This window comes from Macaca thibetana, chromosome 16, assembly GCF_024542745.1.
Source record: "Macaca thibetana thibetana isolate TM-01 chromosome 16, ASM2454274v1, whole genome shotgun sequence".
Taxonomy (NCBI): Eukaryota; Metazoa; Chordata; class Mammalia; order Primates; family Cercopithecidae; genus Macaca; species Macaca thibetana.
Window position 1 is genome coordinate 69138340 of NC_065593.1, and position 21235 is coordinate 69159574.

At 39.1% G+C, this 21235-nt stretch overlaps 1 long non-coding RNA gene across 1 annotated transcript in view; it reads right to left on the bottom strand.

The window, feature by feature from the left end:
- Positions 1-15315, bottom strand: part of LOC126938332 (uncharacterized) — a 244779-nt gene extending 229464 nt beyond the window's left edge. Inside the window, exon 1 of the long non-coding RNA XR_007720059.1 lies at positions 15126-15315. This is a non-coding gene — a long non-coding RNA (uncharacterized LOC126938332). The remainder of the gene's footprint in view (positions 1-15125) is intronic.
- Positions 15316-21235: the final 5920 nt, after the last annotated feature.

Here is a 21235-nt window from a genome sequence, read left to right on the forward strand (position 1 = left end):
GAATCCATAAAAGATTCTAGTGCAAAGGTCACTCAATTATTTATTTTAAATCGGAATGCCAAGGCTACTCTATTACATTATCTTAAAAGTCATCTTTTCTTTAAACATGATAAAACCTGCGAATACCAGTAGGCTGTTCCACAAAATGGATTAGCATCATTGGTGCAGTTTACTTTGCATATTTATAGATCTGCTCAGCATTTTCAGAATTAAGAGACTGATCATTTATACAAATGTTTATATCATTTTTAAAATGTTAGATCCCATCTCACTAGGCTGAAGTCTTTCCTGACAGGAGATTTTTGACTAGAATGCAGACTGGTAAGGCAATTATTCACCTGGCCTTTGCTGGAAACTGAAGGTCATTATTGCATCATTGTGAAGATCCAGACTTGAAGTGCATGTCCTCTAGATGTGTTGCTCTTATGACACAAAATCCCAGAATGTAAGTTACAACACTAACCTACTTCCTTTTTAATTCAAATCTGTGTGAGTTATTTATTTACTTTTGGAATGCTACTCATCTAATATTTACTGCCTGATTCTATTCAAATACTTTTCAGAGTATTCTCGGCACGTGGCTCCCAGCTCTTGTCAATAGTGAAATGTGATTCAGTTTAGATTTTGCCTATATTGCTTGTCTTTCTCTGGCTTTGTGAGTCTCACTAATGACATTTAACAGTCTCCCGAATCACCACCAATGTTTTATATATCTTATAAAGGTAATCAAAATTAACTGCTTTCAAAATAGGACTTATGGGAAACTATCCATAGGACATGTGCTATAAATGAATGGTTAGCCATAAATCCCAAAGCAACAGAATCCAGTGTGCAGCTTTTAGCTATTTAGAATTCTTTTTACTTAAATTACTTGTATGGAAAACGATGTTTCATCCAACCCCCAAACCGCCAAACCACAGGTGTTTAAGTAAGTCTTGAACTTCTATTATTTTTCTATTCAAATAGATTATTTGGAGTACCAAGCAAATACTAGGGAAAACATATAACACCAATATTTAGGAGGTACATTTTAGAGTTGGCAGCTCTTCTCACCTCTTTTCCCCTCTCCAGGGTATACACACATAAATCACTTTAATTTTTTTTTCTGAGAATTTATATGCTAAATTTTCTGCATCTTGAAAATGTTGAACCATTTATTAACACAAGGCATATTTTCATCTTTGGTCTTTCCACCTACATGCCCCCCTGAAATATTCTAATTATAATATAATGTAGCCAGAACATTTTCATTATTGTTTCTCCATCATCTCTGGCACTATTCTCAGGGTTTGTAGTAAGGGTTTTTTATACAACCATTCTCTCCTTTATACCTAACAATAGTAGTCTTGAGTTCAAGTTGACAATCAAATTCATGAGACACACAATAGTCTTCACCTAACACCAAGTTTACTTGGTGTTGAGAAAGAATAAAGACTGACAAAAATAGAGCTCATACAGAGAAAGCAATGCAGTGGTCATGGAACTTCCAGGCACAATTGCCATCATCACGTCACCCTACATGGAAGACATGTATGACTGGAAAGACCATACAGGCAGGCATGGATCACCTTTGTTCAGGGAAGCCATAAGTTCTAGGTCCCATCAACATTCATACCTTTTAAACCAGTGGTCTCCAACCTTTTTGGACCAGGGACCAGTTTCATGGAAGACAATTTTTCCACAGACTGGGATAGGGGAAGGGTTTCAGGATGACTCAAGGGCATTACATGTATTGTGTACTCTATTTATATTATTACATCATAATATATAATGAAATAATATCTACCTCACCATCACGTAGAATCAGTGGGAGCCCTAAGCTTGTTTTCCTACAACTAGATGGTCCAGTCTGGGGGTGATGGGAGACACTGACAGATCATCAAGCCTTAGATTCTCATAAGGAGCGCACAACCCATATCCCTCGCATGCACAGTTCACAACTGGGCTTGTGCTCCCATGAGAATCTAATGCCACTGCTGATTTGACAGGAGGTGGAGCTCAGGCAGTAATGCCAGCAATGGGGAGTGGCTGCAAACAGAGAAGAAGCTGCACTCCCTCACCCATCACTCACCTCTTGCTGTGTGGCCTGGTTCCTAACAGGTCATGAACTAGTATCAGTCCATAGCCCAGGGATTGGGGACCCCTGTTTTAAACCACACAGCTCGCTCAACCTCGGGGTACGTAACTAGTGGTCGTTCTGTGATACAGCTGCATCTCATCAATATCCATCTTTTCCCTTTCATCTCCTAAGTACCACTGGTTTCCATAGTTCTATGTATTTTTTAATCTCTTCAATTTCCTTATTTTAAATCCCAGTTTCTAAGAGTTATAGGCACATGGACTTTTTTTTTTTTTTTTTTTTTTTTTTTTTTTTTTTTTTTTTTGAGACAGGGTCTCACTCTGTCACCCAGGCTGGAGTGCAATGACATAATCTTGGCTCACTGCAACCTCTGCCTCCCAGGCTCAAATGATCCTCCTGCCTCAGCCTCCCAAGTAGCTAGGACCACAGATGTGTGCCACCACGCCTGGCTGAGCATTTTTCTTCCTTTTTTTTTTGTAGAGATGGGGTTTTGCCATGTAGCCCAGGCTGGTCTCCAACTCTTGAGCTCAAGCGATCCTCTTGTGTTGGTCTCCCAAAATGCTGGGACTATAGGTGTGAGCCACTGTGCCTGGCTGGCATATGGATTTTTTATGAAGGAGCTTCAAGAGGAAGTTTTTATCAGTCATTTGTTTTTGCTTCTAAATTTTGCTCCTAAATTTCTAACTCACGTGGAGGCTTAGGTTACTTCTCAGGGTTCCTTGTCTCTTTGTTTCCCTTTCCAGTGGGAGCACACAGGTCTGCAAGTACTTCTGCATTTCCAACTAACCCAGGAAGCGTTAAGCTGCTCTACGTGAAATTTCCCCACAGCTTCATTGCCCAGGTTTCTTCTCAGTTGACTCACCACTCCAGGTATTCAGAAATGTATAAATGAATGTTGACTACTGGACACCACTCATCCAAATACGGTAAAGGTACCTGACATACATCCCTGGGACTATCTCAGTCTCATTTAGTTGGCCTAGTTATTTCAGCAATCGAGTACATAAATATGTCCCATCCAAATTAGACCATGTAAACCATTCACACTCAAAAGGGTTTCTCTCATTCTTGGGCTGGGTCAGGCTAACCATAGTGCTGCTTGCTGAAGGCAGCCCCGGGATAAATGGTGTTTCTCTTGCCTATGGGAAGGATAAGTGCCTCCAACACAAGGCGAAGCTCGAAGTAGAAATACGCAGACACAGGACAGGCAGGGTGAATAATGTTCTCTAAACTTTCACTATTCCGTGAGAAGTTTGCTTAGGCGGGATATGTCTAGCCTCATCACGGGTCATTGATATGTAAATGTAGTTACTAAATTCCTGCCTCCTTTCATATGTCTAGAGGATTTGGAAAGAAACAAGCATTATCCAACATATTTCTGAGGGCTCAAGTTTCCTTTTTCAGGTATACTAGCAGGAGAAACATGATGTTTTTGCAGGCCGAGTTTTGGGGGAAATTGCATATCAAAGGCCTCGTACCCCTCCCTGGTGATCCAGCTCAGCTCATTGCTGCGCTGCATACAGGAGAGCCATCTAGGTCACCCAGGAAACCAACTAGGTTGGTTTTCCCCAATAATCTCCTAAAGTGTCCATTGTGGAAAATGTGCTGTCCTCTTCAGGAACCTGACCATCATCATAAACTCCCACCAACCCTTGTCCCTGGCACGTGCTGCTTTCTATATATCCTGGCAGCCAAACCAAATATAATTTAATCTGTATGCTCTGCGAGCAAATGGAGACGCTCTCAATTGCTCTCCAGAAATTGTATTGGTTGTTGAACAATTTAGTACATTAAACGTTGTATTTTTAGGATGAGACAAACAGGTGGCAAATTATTTTTTCACCTAATGAGGATTTGGTCTTTTCAAATTATATCTCCCAGTATGTAAGATTTGAAAAGCAGCCACCGAGAATTTGCCAGTTAAAAAAATTAGGTATCTCTACATCAATCAGCTAATACTTCATGAAACGCTAGAACAGACCTTAGTATTATTTCCCTGCCTTTTTCCCACTCATGTATTCCATAAATTTTTATATTTATTAAAATATTCTATGCAATACATTTGCTAGGAAATTATATTTTCAGTCTAATTTCTTTCATATGTAGTCCATCTTAAGGCTTACAAGTTGCTTTTACATGAATTATAATTTTGTGCCTTCCTCAACTACCCTACGAGTCGATGCAAGGCAACTATTGCTTTCACTTTACGAGAGAGAAAACTAATATTTCAAAGTGACAGACCTGGGAACTAGAACTCAGTAGTGAAAAATAATAATACTGGAATAGAAGATTCTTACATAGTGTATCTAGTAAAACAGACATTACACTGCTTCCTACTGAACAGAAAACTGTAAAAGATAAATGATTATAATTTTAAAAATTTTAAAAAGAAACATCAGTGATTAAAAGACTTCCAGCAAATATGAGTAGATGGCACACACACACACACACACACACACACACACACACAAAAAAAAAAAAAAAAAAACCCAGACCTGACCTCAGAAACAGGAAAAAAGAAAGGAAATTGTGCAGCACGGTAAGGTTTACTCTATGCTGCATTTTCGTTATGCCATTGTTTAATTTTTTTAGTCAAAGCCATTCATCTTCCAGGGGATCAAATAAGCTGGGTGGTAAAAAAAACAGATGGAAGCAAGGGAACAGCGTTATGGGGTAGAGGGTGGTGGGGAGTTTGGTAATTCAGGCTGTTGAGATTTGTTGCTTCAATCTCACCACAATGATCAAGGAAAAATATTGCTTTTCATACGAAGTGAAAATCAGAAATGTGGGCTTCCTCTTAGCAGCACTGCGCACTGGGGATTCTGTGAAAGAAAACCAATTCTCCTTTACTCGAAGATCCATATCGGTTTCAAAGCCATTTATTTTTCTTTTCCTCTCAATATAACAGGTAGTACGGATGGGGTGAATTATCAATATAATATCTATTTCTAGAAGCACGAATTTGTAGCTACTTCTGGAATAGTAGATTACAAAAAGGAGTCAGAAGTAACAGATATAAAATTTATTTTACTTCGCCCCACTCATACATACGAATGCTTCTGTGTACTATTAAAATTACTGCAAAGTTCTGTTCTAACTAATGTAAATTTCCCATCTGAAGACTACAAATGACATTCATGATTGTTAAGAGTATGAACACATTTTTCTTCTCTTCCATATTAGAAATGGGGCAGGGTTTTCAGATAAGGCAGATTATTTCTTTAACAGTACCTCCACTCCTTCAGCAATATTATAAAAAGGTATTCTTTTTGGGGGGTGCAGATTAACTGAGGCCTTTTTCCTGGTATGCTTATGTCAATGAATTGGTTTCCTGACCCACTTTATACATCCAAACACAATTTGAAGAAGTTCGGGCAGAGGTACAGGAAATATGGAGTCTCTTGCCTCCCAGAGGCTAATTTACATGGAAAAGCCCATTTAAACCAGAAAGAATGAAGACATTTTTCATTGACAAGTTATAATACCCTATTATGAAAGTGAAAATCCTATATATGAGCAGGATTTTATAATGCAATGCATCTTGTGAGTACTTTCAACATCTGACCAGCTCTTAGAAACTGTCTTAACAAATGTTGCTAAACTAGACAGGGATAAAAGCTGGTTTCAAAATGGGAAGGGTATTTAAATGGAGACTAATTTTTTCAGTGTCAATAAAAATGTGAATTTATGACTTGAGTTTTATGTTGCTTCCCTAAATAATTGTGGAAATTCTGGTAATGAATATTTGGACATTGAAAAAAGCTCTATTATGACGAAATAGAAAGTAATTTATTACAGGTTTCCACCCAATTAAAACATTCAAGTGTCTGAAACTATAAGCCTGTTATTCATATTATTGCTGTTGTTTATCCCAATTGGAAAGACTGAAACAAGTAAAATTTCTTTAATTAAGAGTCACTGATTAGATCCCTTATGCAAGACTTTTCTCAGCAAATGAGATAAAATTCTCTCAGCCACTAATGTTTAATCTACACCACTCATTCCAATTCTGAGACTGCCATTGACGTCAGTAGAAATCCTTGATACGAAATAAAAATATGTAAAAACGAAGAAGTATAAAAGGACTCTGTATATTCCATGTTTATAGTACGTTACAGATGTATGTACAGGGCTCTTTGCAAATTGGTCTACTTAAATGTGTGCTTTCGCTTGTACAAATACAGTTTACTTATAAGATGAATTAAGTACCATTAAGGAAAAAAAAAAAAAAAAAACATTTCAGTAACTATAAGTACCTTGAATTTTCCTTCTTTTCTGAGTATCATCTCTAACCCTGGAAACATTTTTTCATGAAGTTGCATCCAAATATTTGTTTAAAAGTGACCCACAGTTTCCACCTAATGACACAGTAAAGTATTGGCACTGAGAAGTCCTTATTTAAATGAGACACTAGAACATGGCTCAGTGTTACTGACACATTATTTTTAGAGAGGAAATTTTCTACCTTGAAAAGTACTTAAAATAGTAGATAATTTCCTTTTGTTAGGATCAGAGAGAACTATATATTTGAGAAAAATTATACTTCTAGAAAGTTGTTTAACTGAAGGAATAACATGAGAGATAAATGCAAAATTTTAACGTGATGGTAACTTGGCACTGCGGAAAATTAAAGCCTGCATTTATTGTCAAAAGTTTAGGGACATCTTATAACGTCAAATGTGTTCAGACTTAACGGTTGAGATTTTTCTAGAATCGTAATGAACCATTTTAAATCCATCTTCATTCCAATTGTAAGTTAAGAAGTCTCCTTTGCTATGTATGTGATCTCAGAAGTTATTCAACCTCTGATTCTCACCACCCTTAACTATAAAAATAAGGATATCATAATATACCTCAGAGGGTCACTGTGATGATTAGATGGGTAAAGCACACAGCCAGGTCAATTTGTTTATATATAGTATGCATGCATTAATTAACTATGTCTAGTCATATTTTCAGACCTGAGCACGTAGCATATTTTCACATCTCTCAGATAAAGAATGTCAAATGTTGGTATGCTCTTTGACAACGTATTTTAAATATCATTTTGTCTCCATAATCTGAATTTTTCCAGTAAAAGCCTTTTTTTTTTTTTCAATAAAATGCCCAGATCATTGTCTCCGTTTCCGATTAGTAAAATACCCTTAGTTTAAGCAACAGCCAGTGTCCACAGAGTAAAGCTAACAAAAAATGTTGGTAGCTAACCTATTTCACATGTGGCAACCACAATTACATTTCATACTGGAGTTTGTTTGCTTTATTTTTGCCTGCCCTGAATGGATTCCACGGTAGCTGGGAACTTGCAAAATTATTGCCAGTTATAACTAGAGGAAAAAATATATTGAGTTTAACTTCATTACAGCTACAGCACTTGTATCAACAGGGCCTGGCATAAAATGGGAAAGCTGCCGAAATTCATCAAGTGACGTTACTGTTTAGAATAGGTGGTGGGGACCGTTGCCGCTCCTGGTTCCAGATCTTGTACTGACCCTGCTTCTGTGGTCTTCTGTCTCAGCAGGCTGTCAAGTCAGAGACTGAGTGCCTGAGCAGGCATGGACCATGAAGGAGAGGAATCTAACACACCGAGGTTGGAGCCAGCCAGTCTGAGGAAGTCAGAGATGGCAGGAAGAAATGGTAAGTATGTACGTCTAGGCAGGCTGGCAAGATCCAGGGTGAAACAAGTTAACAAAGGAGTATTAGTGACCAAATGTAAACACTGATTCTAGTTCAGCACATTTAATTTAGACATGTGTTTATTCCTTAAGTATTTATTGAGTGCCTGATATTTATAAGGCACTGAATTTATGGCATTGATGTAGACTAAGGCAGGGTTCCTCAGCTTCAGTGTCATTGATCCTTTGGGCCAGGTAATTCTTTGTTGGGAGAGGTGAAGGCTTTTTCTGTGCATGGACAGATGCATAGCAAGCATCCCTAGCCATTACTCCCTATATGTCAATAACAAGACCACTCCCCAGTTGTGTCAACTAAAAAATGTCTCTAGATATCGTCAAACATAGCTTGGGGGGCAAACTCTTCCCCCACTGGAAGTCACTGGACTGCAGGGACCAAAAATAACATCCTTACACTGGAGTCTTCAGGAGCGTAGAAGAGCTTTACTTTTAGAGCTCTGGTTGCTGAAGCTGGTATGCCATCCTGGGCCCACATTATATCCAGAAAGTTTTCTGATAAAAACAGGAGAATCCTTTTCCTCTGGGATCCTTAATAGTGACTCATAAAAATTTCACCAGATAAGCAGGTATAACATGCAGAGTTTCTCCTTCTCTCAAGCTAATCTTGCATTAAAGATATTTCTTAATGCCGTCATTATATTGTCCACTCGAAATAATTGGAGATCATGTAATGCTGAACTTCGGGATATTGACTTTGTATGAAACTGGGCTTTCAGAGAGGTGAGAAATCACTTGAGTAATTGGAAATGAAAAGTGTAGAAAAAGAATCTAATTTAAGATAAATAGTGTGATCAAATTCGCTGTGATAAGGGGGACTGACTAAAGAGAAATGCGCATGTTGGAGAATAATGAGAAATAACTTTGGAAATAGAAGCTTGGTGAATCCCAAGAAATTGAGCATGCAAGTTAACCAAAACACCTCCACAGCAGTTTGTCCTCTTGATCTTGACACAGAAAATCCCTGAAGGAAACACTTAATTCAGGACATTGACTCCTTGAATTGAAGCTCAACCAGCTTTTAAATCTCCAGACATAATCTCCAAGCAGTTCAGTCAAAACCACTATCACCATGCTGGGGGATCTGATGTCACTTCCATCATGGAGGAGAAACCTGAGCCTGACTGCACTGGACTTTCTGATCAGTTCACATAAGAGGCCCCGGTTCAAGGCTAACAATATCTGACATGTAAAGTAAATACAGTTTGCAGCCTGTTTGTTGCAACAAGCAGGACTGCAAGCTGAGAAGAGTCCATGCGCTGGGATCATGTGAGCACAGTTCTCCATTATGATTAATGAGGAAGTTGAATTGCAGTGCCGCCACTCTGAGAATAGTGGCTGTCAAAAGAATTCAACACAAAAAGCTGTAAAACAGAACATTAAAACAAGCACTGGGCTGAAATGTACCTCCAGGGGCAGAGAAGGGGCGGGTGGTGAGGTGAGTTAATTTGTTTTTATTTGTAGGTCTCATTCCAAAAGGTGATGTTTGGTTTTACCTCCTGAACTGGTGCTGGAGAAGAGACATGGCCCATGAAACAGCGGTGGACCTTTCCAAGCAGAACTAGAAGACATTTGTCAGAGTTCCAGACATTCGCGAACAACTCCCCAGATTCCCTGAGCTTGTTATTATTAAAAGTAGGTTTAAGGCTGATGAAAGCTCCCAGGTCAGTAGCCTCTGAAAATTGTAGTTTAACAGCAGGGAAGATACAGCAACTACACCCTCCAGTAGAAAGATAACGCCCATTTCTTCCAGGCATGGCCCCCTGCTGAGCCCTAGGCTTTTGGCAAGGGATTTCAACCTCGATTTGCTGGATCCTAGGGGAAGAGAAAGTTATTCCAACTTCATGACACATTCATGCTAGACCTTTATTTCTATAAAACGGCCACTGCTTGTCAGTGACCCTTAAGGTGTCTAATGAGGAACAGGAAAATGAGGAGCAGGAGTTCGCATATGTGGAGAAATACACAAAACAGAAGCTGTGAGTTGATGCAACTGCTAATATATATATAACATAACACAGTGCTTCCAATAAGACTAACAGGTCCTTCCTCATCTTAAATGCTCACAACTTCCCATCAGGCTAAAATCGTCCAACAGCTTCTTCCTTGTATAGTCTTTTTTTATTAGTAGATTATAGTTCTTTAGAAAATTACTGATACATTTCACCTTTTCTCAAAAATAATTTATTATTTTTACCAATAACAGCTTTAGAGCTATACAATAACTTGTTAGCAGATTGTAGTTCTTTGGAAAATTACTGATAAATATCACCTTTTCCCAAAAATAATTTATTGTTTTTACCAAAAATGACTTTAGAGCTATACAATCACAAATGGTGTTGTTTGCATTTCTTTGCTCTTCTCCAAACTGAAAACTTAGGCGTCAATATCATTTTCTGATTTTTAAAGTCTCCTCTTTTTAGTGTTTTCATTTGAAGTGTTTTTCTTTCGTCTTAATAATCTGTGCCTAACAACTCATGTGCTGAGTAAATACTCTGTCCATGTTACTTGACTCCTGGTGCACACTAGGATATATTTCAAAAATCCTTACCACTTTTTTTAGAAGGCTATGGTTTATATTATTTATATTAATTGGTTCATTCTTTATTAATTGAATGACTAATGATGGATTGCAGCCACAGGAGAATTGTTTTGGACCTAAATTCTAGAAGTCCCCAACATAGTAATGATTCATAATCTATTTTACTAACACTTGAGCTCTTCCTGTCTATCCTGTGCTCCAATATGCTCAAAGACACTCCACTCCCAGAACACACAGACACACAGACACACACACACACACACATATACAAAGCCACCTGAGTTATCACTGCTGTTGCTGGCATTCCCTTCTTCACACCTCCTTAGAGCAGGGCAATGTGAAATAACACCTATTTGACCACTGGGGCAACATTGTCTTGCTGGTGTGAAGAGTGGAAGGGGAGAAGTTATAAAAAATATGATGTTTGTGGACATCAGGACAAAAATTAGTTGGGCATGGTGGTGTGTGCCTATGGCGTCAGCTACTCAAGAGGCTGAGCCCCGGAGGTCCAGGTTGCAGTGAACTGCGATGGCACCATTACACTCCAGCACCTGGGTGACAGAGCAAAACCATGTCTCAAAAAAGAAAAAAAAAAAAAAAAAAAGAGTAGAGGAGATATTTTGTCAGTGAGAGCTACTTAAGAGAAATAATTTCTAGGAACTAATTCCTCAAAAAATGCTAGCCTTCTCCAAAATATTTCTAAACAGGGCGTGTTTTGTTTTTAATCTAACTTTTGGCAAAAACCTTAGAGAAGGTTCTCCATGTAGATGTAGGCCCATATTTGAGTTAGCACAACTTTAAAAATACAGTATCTTCTAAGACTTTCACTTTAATGAGAACAAGTTAAATCAATTCTCCGAATAACAACACGAAATCAGCTTGGAGGATTGGACTTTTGATGAGAGAGAAATACAGGTAATGTTCCTGAAATTGAGTAAACATAGGAACCAGAGAACATTTATGGTAGAAGACTAATCACTTTTGTACTCCACAGCCACTCTAGCAAAGATGAGTGTGGGAAGAAGAGTAAATTGGTTCCTTTAAAGCCCTTTGAATCCTTAGTTTGTTGTAAACTCAATCGCTTTTTGGATTTAGTCCTTCAGTATTATCTGTGATGCCCTTAATTAAGGGCCATAGACTGGAAAGGAAACCACGTAAAACCAAGAAACCACTGCTCAGCCTAGAAACAAGTTCACTACTATGTACGTAAGAGTAAGATGAATCAAACTGCATTGAAAATATCATGCGTGTTCTGACATGCTCAAAATTCTGATTTCATTAGCGAAAGGGAAATGTCAGCCAAGTTGAGCTGCAAAGACATTGATATCCAGAGATTTTGTTCATTTTTCTCTAATTACTAATGTTTTAAAAATACATTAACAGGTTCATTTCCTCAAGAGATTCAAGATTTAATTACCTCTGGCCATTTATCTATAGGAGTCCCTGTACCAGAATGTAGGTAGCCATCCTTTTATTGTTATTGTTTTAATTCATTGTAAGTGATTTTAACAAAAACACAAAAGAAAATTTACTTTTTACACTTACGTAAAATTTTCAGAGAAATACATGAGCATTACGTTATGTTCTGAATTCCTTCGGTTTATTTCCTGCCACTTCCCACAATTAGGTTCTATGAAAGGAATGACTTACATGCTAGTTAGGAAAATTTGTTTGATTTATTTATGATGATTAATACTTTACTTTTATTTACTTGTCTCTGATTTTAACAATGTGGGTCTCCCAGGTCAATGCTATCACAATAATCTATCAGAAAAGTTGAAGTCTCCTGGGTTTAAACAAATTGTGTGTTACTTTTTTGCTAGGTTTTTTCTTTCGTGTTGAGTTCTCCAATTCATAAGTACAATACTCTGTCAGGAAAGAGGAACTTCTCCTTGTTATGAAATGAGTCAGTAAAGATTGCAAGAGTCCCAAAATCTCAGTTCTTATAAAAACTCTTAAATAACCTATTATTTAGTGTTATCCAGATAATAACAAAATATAATACGCATATATTGGCAGTTCAAGAATCTTTAACTAGGACGGCATACATTCAGTTGAGGAAGAAGATGAATCTTGTGCAAAAGAATGAAAATTATTGATGACGGAGCTGGAATAATTTTATGTGCACTAAACACACATTAAGAGAAAGGGAGCAGGATGCATTGTTATTCACCCAAATGCCTCTGAATGCAAATAATTAAAGTCATACTTCTGAAAATGCACCTTGCCCCAACGAATCTATACTTTCTTGGAAAAGAAGGCAAAATCAAGTGAATGCTATATGAGAAAAACCTTGAGGTAGAGTTATTCTGGCCACTGGGTAAGGAGGAATGAATTCATTTGTACCATTTAAATGTGAGGAAAAGGATTGCAAAATCTTGGTGGCCTGGGTGGGCTCAATGTATCTGGTATCCATTAAGATCCAAAATTTACTCGAACCTACAGATTAATTCTCCTGCAGGAACTGAGGCAAACCAATAGCAGCTGAAAGTTAATCAAGCACTGATCTCTTCCAATCCTTCTAATCACAGCCAGCTGTGATTTCAAACCTTTGCACTGAGGTTCCCTGGGGCAGTTATCCACAAGCCCTGGAGTGAGCACCCTCAACTTTTGAAGGGCAAGAAAGAAGTTAATAAAATAAAACTTAATGCCTCCAATCAAGGAACTGAAGAATAGGATCGGGATGGTCTACAGCTTTTTCTGTATTAATCTCTTCCCTCTCTTCCAGCTGCCTATCCCTGGAAGGCACGTGCTTTCTTCCGAATGTTTGCTGGGAATCCTTTATTTAAAAGGCTAATACAATTGTGGACAGTTGGTTATTCACTGGGGCTTCTCCAGTTGTCTCAGGAGAAGGGGTTATTTATAGCACCTAAAGAAATTCTCCTAATTTTTATTGATATAATCATGGAATTCTTGAGTTTGTGTAATAAATGCCATCCAAATGAAGATGAACATCCAGATGAAGATGGCTTAAAGAAGTCAAAATGTATTCTGAGCACAACTATCTGAGCCCAACCAGTTAGCAAGCTTTAATTAAACACTAACAAAGCCATACAACTTGCAAATAAGCTTACTGTAAAGTTGGTGGTTTTGTGATTTTTAGTTTATTGATGTTATAAGCACGCAAGATTGTGACAGATAAAATTATGTAATTATCTAGCTCTGCTTATTGTTTCTTCCTATCCACAAGGCCTAGGACCTACATATACTTCCTTCATTCAGAGCCAGTTCTCTTCGCCGGGACTGATCTTTCCTGCAATTTAGCTAAAACACCTGAGCCTTCTCTTGCTGCTGACAGAATCCTGAAACTACTTGTATATCTTCTTTTCCAAGTATCTGTAACACCCCTGGACACCTTTTATCTCTCTCCTGGTTACCCATTGTCACCTCTGGACATCTTTTATCTCTCTCCTGGTTACCCATTGTCACCTCTGGACATCTTTTATCTTTCTCCTGGTTACCCATTGTCACTTTTGGCACGCTTTTGAGTTAGGACCCTAAATATATATATAGCACTTATTGTCTATTGCTTTGAGCTTTAGATAACATGTTTTGTCTGTTAGATTTCCTTCTATCATTAAAAATGAATTTATCTCCCCAGAATCAGCGATATTTAATTGTTTGGATTTATTTCGAGTTCTGGCTTTCCTAATATGCCCCATTTTCTCACATTTCACAAGCATTTACAGCCATGTTCTAAGAAATGACATGCTCCCACGCTAAGTCTTCTCAAATAATTCTAGTCCACAGTGACCCTAACAACATAATATAGCAGAATTCACCAAAGCATCATGCAAGCAGACAGTGAGGCCTCTATATCTTCTAATGCAATTGAGGATTAAACTATAAAATGAAGTCATAATGGATAAACTGAATTCTAACCTACCTAATTATAAAAAGAGAATGGATATAAGATTATTGATTATGTAAACATATCTGATTGTGAGTGATAGTTCAGGCACATATGTGTAACTCTTGTCTTGAATTCACCCACCGATAATTCTAACAATCAAAGGAATATACAAAAGATTGAGAGAAGCCCAGTGTCTGATTTAGAAAAAAGGGAATGCTACCATTTACGTATACAATTTTCAAAAAATTACATCATATACAAATAAAGCACAGATAAACGAACCCATCATTCACTTCATGGACGGAAGCTGATTAAACTGAAATTACATGGGAGATACGACTCCAGCAGAACCACATCAAAATCTCCTATCTCAAAACTGCAAAATCTGTGGGGGCCATGGCAGGATGTGGGACCATTGGTCAGCCACAAACTGAGATCCTTGCCAATATCTTGGAGAGCTCTCCAGCACAGAGAATTGAGAGGAAAGGCAAGATCCCACAGAAAATCTCCCTCCTGCTTTTTATTTGATACAGACAGAAATGGTAGGGAATGCAAAGGCTTGGCTGCACCTGTTCTTAATCAAAAAAGCCAGACCTGACAGATAATGAGGGCACTGCCCGAAGAAACTTTGATCACCACAACAAACGCAAGAAACCTACATAATCTCCCAATACTTGACAAGTAGAGGTACATGCGGATGGGTAGAGCAAAAGTAATCAAATACGTAGAAAAAGAGCAGTTGAAAACAGCCGTTTCAAGTCCACATGACGGATTGAACACATGTATTTACTTGCTTTTCTTCCCCAAATCCTACTGAAATGACAATAAAGCTGTTTAAAAATAGTGAATCCCTGGCAGTAGGAAGAATAAAGCGTACCGTTAGTGATTCAAAAATGGGAAAATTTTCTGAAAGCACAGACATGTGGTCTAAGTTAGATAGATAAACTAGAGCAAAAGTGAAACCTGAAGCTGAGTCGATGCTCCTTTCTTCCACACGCTAGAGGGGCTGGTTGTGGGGTTCAATGGGGTTAGCACAGAGGTGACCCGGCTATGAGGCTGGGAGCATCCGTGTTCATGGAAGAGCAGCAACACGGGCTTCCTTTCTCCCCTCCAGGAATATGAGTCAGGTGCCTGCTGCTGCTGTTCCCAGGTGAAACCCTGAAACCTGCTCTCTAAATTAAGCAGAATTATTTTGGGGAGTGGCCTGTTGTGTAGACTCAAGCCTGGAAGAAGCAGCAGAAATGAAGATAGTTCTCTATTTCCTAATAGATCAATTGGAAAAAAAAAAAAAAAAGGAGAAAGGTAAAAACAGACAACAACATGTGATCCAGAAGTGAGTTACATTAAAGAAGCCTAATGTCAAGTATATTATCTCATGTCAATTTACCTATTGCAGCTGTAACAAATCACCTCAAATTGGAGGGGGGAGGGATTGCATTGGGAGTTATACCTGATGTAAATGACGAGTTGATGGGTGCAGCACACCAACATTGCACAGGTATACATATGTAACAAACCTGCATGTTATCCACATGTACCCTAGAACTTAAAGTATAATAAAAACACACACACACACACACACAAATGTATTCTCTTACCAGTCTCAAGTCAGAAATCTGAAATGGGTTGCAATGGGCTAAAATGGAGGCCTCAGCAGAGTGGTCCATCCAGAGGCTCGAGGGCAGATTCTGTTCCCTGCCTTTTCTAATGTCTGGCGGCTGAATACATTCCTTGGCTCATGGCCCCTTCCTCCATCTTCAAAGCCACAACACAGCATCTGCAAATCTCTCTGACTCTAGCCTTCCAGTCTCCCTCTCTGATTTATGAGGACTCTTATGATCACACTGGGCCCCTCCCAGATTATCCAGGATAATCCCCTCTCAAAATCTTTCACTTAATCAGATATTCCAAGTCCTTGTTGCCATTTAACTTAATCAGAATTTCCAAGTTCTTTTGCAATTGCCATTTAGGTAATCCACTGTCAGATCCTGGGGTCCAGGTCCAGCCCACGCTGCAGTCTGAGGGGAGTGGGTGGATGAGCAGAAAGAACACTCCGGGGGGGGCGGGCCATAGGCAGGTGAATATAGTTTATTCAATAGCAGTTTTCATCAACAGCTTTCTCAGTAACAGCTTACTCTTACACTGTTTGCCCCATCTAGGCTGCTTGAGCCAGCCACCCTCACACACAGCTGCGTGGCCAGCTCTCCCTTGCTCAGGATCAACAGCTTAACTCTTTTCTCTGGGCACAAGCAAACCGAGCTGTGTCCTGGCTCCCTCCTGTCTGTCTGCATAGACGGAGAGCTTTGGCTCTCTCTTTCTCTGGACACCCTTGCACCCACCATGTTAAGCCATGTTGAGGCGAGCCGAGCCCCAGGAGCCCAAGAGCCATGTAGGTTGTGCACAGCATCAACAGGGCAGTTACCCCTTTTACAGACAATAGTGGCTCCAAGCCAAGTATGAACTTACACAAACAGGTTATATAACAAGAGGAGGTGTGTGCCAGTGCACCAAACTCGCTGACTCATGCAGGCCTAGATATCCACCTCAGCCTACTCCTTGACCAAAGCACATCCAAATACCTTACACTCCACCCCGCAGGCCGAGGGAGACATAGGTTTTGGATACACAGGTTTGACACACATTAGCCTGACACGCAGGCTTTAGGCACACAGGCTGGATATACACGCACAGGTTTGACACAGTAGCTTGACACAAAAGCTTTGGGCACAGAGGCCCATTACATACATAAGCCTCGATAAACTGCCCAGCTATTGGTGCAGATTACCACAGGTGTCACCCTTTTGGTGATTATTATTCACACTGCCCTGAGTTGAGCTCATTAGCTACTCTGTTTACACCTGGTTTCAAACCATATGGTGTTAGTACTAGGCTGGGCTGCGACCACAGTCCAGGCAGCAGAATCACCCTGGCTAGACCTATGTGTATACCATACGCCATTAGGAACAGGGGTATGCACATCCTAACGGTGAAGGCTCAGGGTCTAGGGGTGCCTCAGGCCCCATGGCCTTATCTTGAATTAGAACTACAGATCCCAAGACTTCTTGTAATTCTGCTGCTAAGGGACTTATACTCAGCATACTCCGCTGCTGTAAGTAGGCACCCCACTTTGCTCAAGTGGGTGTCTGTGCCATCCCTGTCCAGGGGGTTGTTACCCATGAACGCACCCATCCCACTACTACTAACTGCTTCTTTCTTAAGGAACACCAGAGCTCAGCTCCTTTCCACAGCTGAGACTAGCAACAGCCTAGTAGCACGCCCAAGCGCTCCATGCATAGCTATAGGCCCTAGCCCAAACTATCTGTGGTTACATGCACATCAAGTTTAAATTGGCACCCCTGGTTAACTACCCATAGGGATTGTGCCTGCTAAAAAGCCTGCTTGGCTACCAGGAAAGACTGTTTCAGCCGCGTCTTCCCAATCCCAGGCAAGAGGGGCGTTGCTGCTTCTAAACCTGCAAATTGTTTCCGGGTCTTCATGGACTGTCCCGTTCCATTGCCCAGCAGTCCATTGAGTTCATGATAGACGGCACAGCTTCCAAGCCGTGCAAAACATCCATCCCCAGAATCTCCTCAGGCATGGGAGACACATACACAGTGCATAAGTGGAGAGCCAAGTGGCCGATGCCAAGGTGCAAAGACACCGGTTTCACTTTCACTGACCAGCTTTCATAGCCATTAATAAATGCAGCTCTGCCTGGAAACTTATCCGGGTTCAGAGACCAGTGGATTGCCGAGGGCACATGTGGCACTGGCCATCCAGTACCCCGCAAGCCAGGCACAACGGTGGCTCTAAGCCAAGTATCAACTTACACAAACAGATTATAAAACATGTGGAGGTGTGCGCAGGTGTGCGCCAAACTCGCTGATTCATGCAGGTGCCTAAATATGCGCCTCGGCCTATTCCTTGACCAAAGCACATCCATGTACCTTACACCCACACATCCCAAAGGTGAGACATTACCATCTGTGAACACTGATAGTCATTGTTCTGCCCATTTGACAGTTTAGAAACTGCCTTAGTCCTCTCTGTTCATACAATATAAATAGAAATATGATTGTTGCTAAAACCCACAGTTACTGGGGTAACCAAGATCTGAACAGCATCAAAAGGAACCCAAATAAGTTGCCTATGCAGACATCATAGCTCATCATTCCCCTATGATTAGTTAACAATTGAAAAGAAAAAATATTAATCGTATGTTGTAAGATAAATTCATTAATGTAATTAGGGTCTACTGTATGCCTGGGACAGGGGATAGAAGGAGAAATAGAAATACAAATTCTCAGCATCATGAATTTTGTATTCTGTTACAGTATGTAAAGAAAACTAATTGATTAATTCATTTACTTCTTCAGCAAATCTTTATCGAATATCTTTGATGTGCCAAGAGCTGTCCTAGCCAGCAGTATTGTAACAGGGAGCAAAAGAAAGTCCCTGCCCTCATAAATTTATGTTCTGGAATGAGGAGACAGACATACAGTCTAACATATAGACGTATGTTACGTGTAATATGTTTTATGTATTTCTAGATACACACACATATATTTTAGTATATTAGGTGGTAATCATGGTTATAAAGAGAAATCAATTAGCATCATAGGTGTTTTTGTATTGAAGATTATCATATAATTTATTAGTCCAATTTATTAAATTATGAGAGTAATAGATGTTATGAATGATTATGGCATGATAATGGGCATAATCTGAGACTACCGTGGGCAGATTGGAAAGTATGGGAATTCCAGATGAGTGTGCATGTGTTTGCATTTATGTGTGTTTATGTGTGTGTTTAGGAACATAGCAGAAGTGTTTTTGAACAACGGTCTGATGGAACAGAAGGAGACAGCCACGCATAAGTTAAATAAGGAAGGAAAGAAAATTTAGATAATTGGTAGCACTACAAGCAGTCTTAAAACAGGCTGCTTGTAGTGCTACCTGTGCTACAAGTGCTTGTAGTATTTGTCGTGCTAAAACAAGAGACTGAGGGCTACTTTAAATCAAGGTCAGGAAAAGTCTTAGTAAAAAGGTGACATTTATGTTGGATCTGAGTGACAGGGAGAAACCATCCATGAAAATATCAGGGAAAAAACTTCCATGGGCTTCCTCTTCTAGTTATGGCTGGTAAACTCCCATTGGACTAACTGTCCTACAGATAACAACTATAAACTCTAGACAAAATACAAGAAACAATTCCCCGAAGGCATTGGAAAGCAACAGAAACAAGGAAGAACTAAGTTGAGGTTGACCCTAGAAGGAAGGAAATGATACTGAAAGTGATTTTTAGATTCACTGCTTCCAGCCTGAGGGCATGTATCATTCTTGATCATGGCTATGGGGGTGATGGCTAAAACTTCTACAGAAAAGCCACAATGATTCTTGTTTCAAGATCCAGAGGACAGAGCTGGAGCATTTTACAAGAATTACAAGCTCCAAATGTAAAGTAAATATGCCATGATTTAGAGCAACAGGTGGAATTTACTTGTTCTTAGTGTTTGGGATCTGGTTCCTTTCCTTTCTTCGTTGTAGAGAATACAGAAACTCTAGATAAAGATCACAGTTCCCAAATTCCCTGCAATTATATATGGTCATATTGCTTCTTTCTTTCTTTTTAACTTTTAAGTTAAAAAAGTTAAAAAGTTAACTTTGTACATAGGTAATAGATACCTTATTTACAACAAAATAGTTTTGTTACATACGTAGACATGTGTCATGTGTGTTTGTTGGACAAATTATTTCATGATCCAGGTATTAACCCTAGTATCTATTATTTTTTTGATCCTCTCCCTCCTCCCATCCTCTACCCTTTCATAGGCCTCAGTGTGTGTTCTTTCCCTCTATGTGTCCATGTGTTCTCATCATTTGGCTCACACTCATAAGTGAGAACATGTTGTATTTGGTCTTCTGTTCCTGCCTTAGTTTGTTAAGGATAATGACCTCCAGCTCCATCCATGTCCCTGCAAAGGACACTGATCTCATTTTTTTCTATGGCTGTATAGTATTCCATGTTGTATATATACCAAATTTTCTTTATCCACTCTACCATTGATAGGCATTTAGGTTGATTCCATGTTTTTGCAATTGTAAATAGTGCTGCAGTGAACATATGTGTGCATGTGTCTCAATCATACAACAATGTATATTCCTTTGGGTATATACCCAGTAAGGGAATTGCTAGGTCAAAGGTATTTCTGTCTTCAGGTTTTTGAGGAATCATCACACTGTCTTCCACAACGGTTGAACTAATTTAAATCCCCACCAACAGTGTATAAGTGTTCCTTTTTCTCCACAATCTCACCAACATCTGTTGTTTTTTTGACTCTTTAATGATAGTCATTCTGACTGGTATGAGATGGTATCTCATTGTGGTTTTGACTTGAATTACTCTAATAATTAGTGATGTTTAGCTTTTTTTCATATGATTGTTAGTCACACATACTACTTATTTCTAATTAATGGGATGTGAGTAGAAGTAGTATGACAATGTCAAAAAGTATCCTTGAAGAGTTAAGAGCCATGTACCCTTCCCAACCTCTGGTTCTGTCCTCATGGCTAAAAAATGAATATAAAACTGAGCATGAATTCATCTACCTATCTCTGGATTTTGCTTATGTAAGCCTCTAAAACCTTTACAAACATATATAGCATATACAAAATGTTTGCTCTTTGGAGACGCTATGTTTGTTTGTACTATGCTACGTTGAATGTATGTAGCATGGTGGAAATCTCACAATAAGATATTTCTGTTATGTGATCATTTTCCTGGAATTGCAGAATAGGAACGTAAAATTTGTTACTGTATATTATTTCGTTTAATAGTCAAGGTTTTCTGGATATTGTACAACGAAATAAAAATACAGGAATAAATAGTAGATTGGTATGTCAGTAAAATTGCCACTATCATCTATAAGCCATGATTTCAGATATCCCTGTTTATCAGAGTAGCTTCATAGTCTCCATGGGAGAGCTCAGTAATAATCTGAATTTATAAACATTAAATTTAAAAAATAAATATATTAATAAGATACTCCTTTGCTTGTTTCATATAGTAGGAC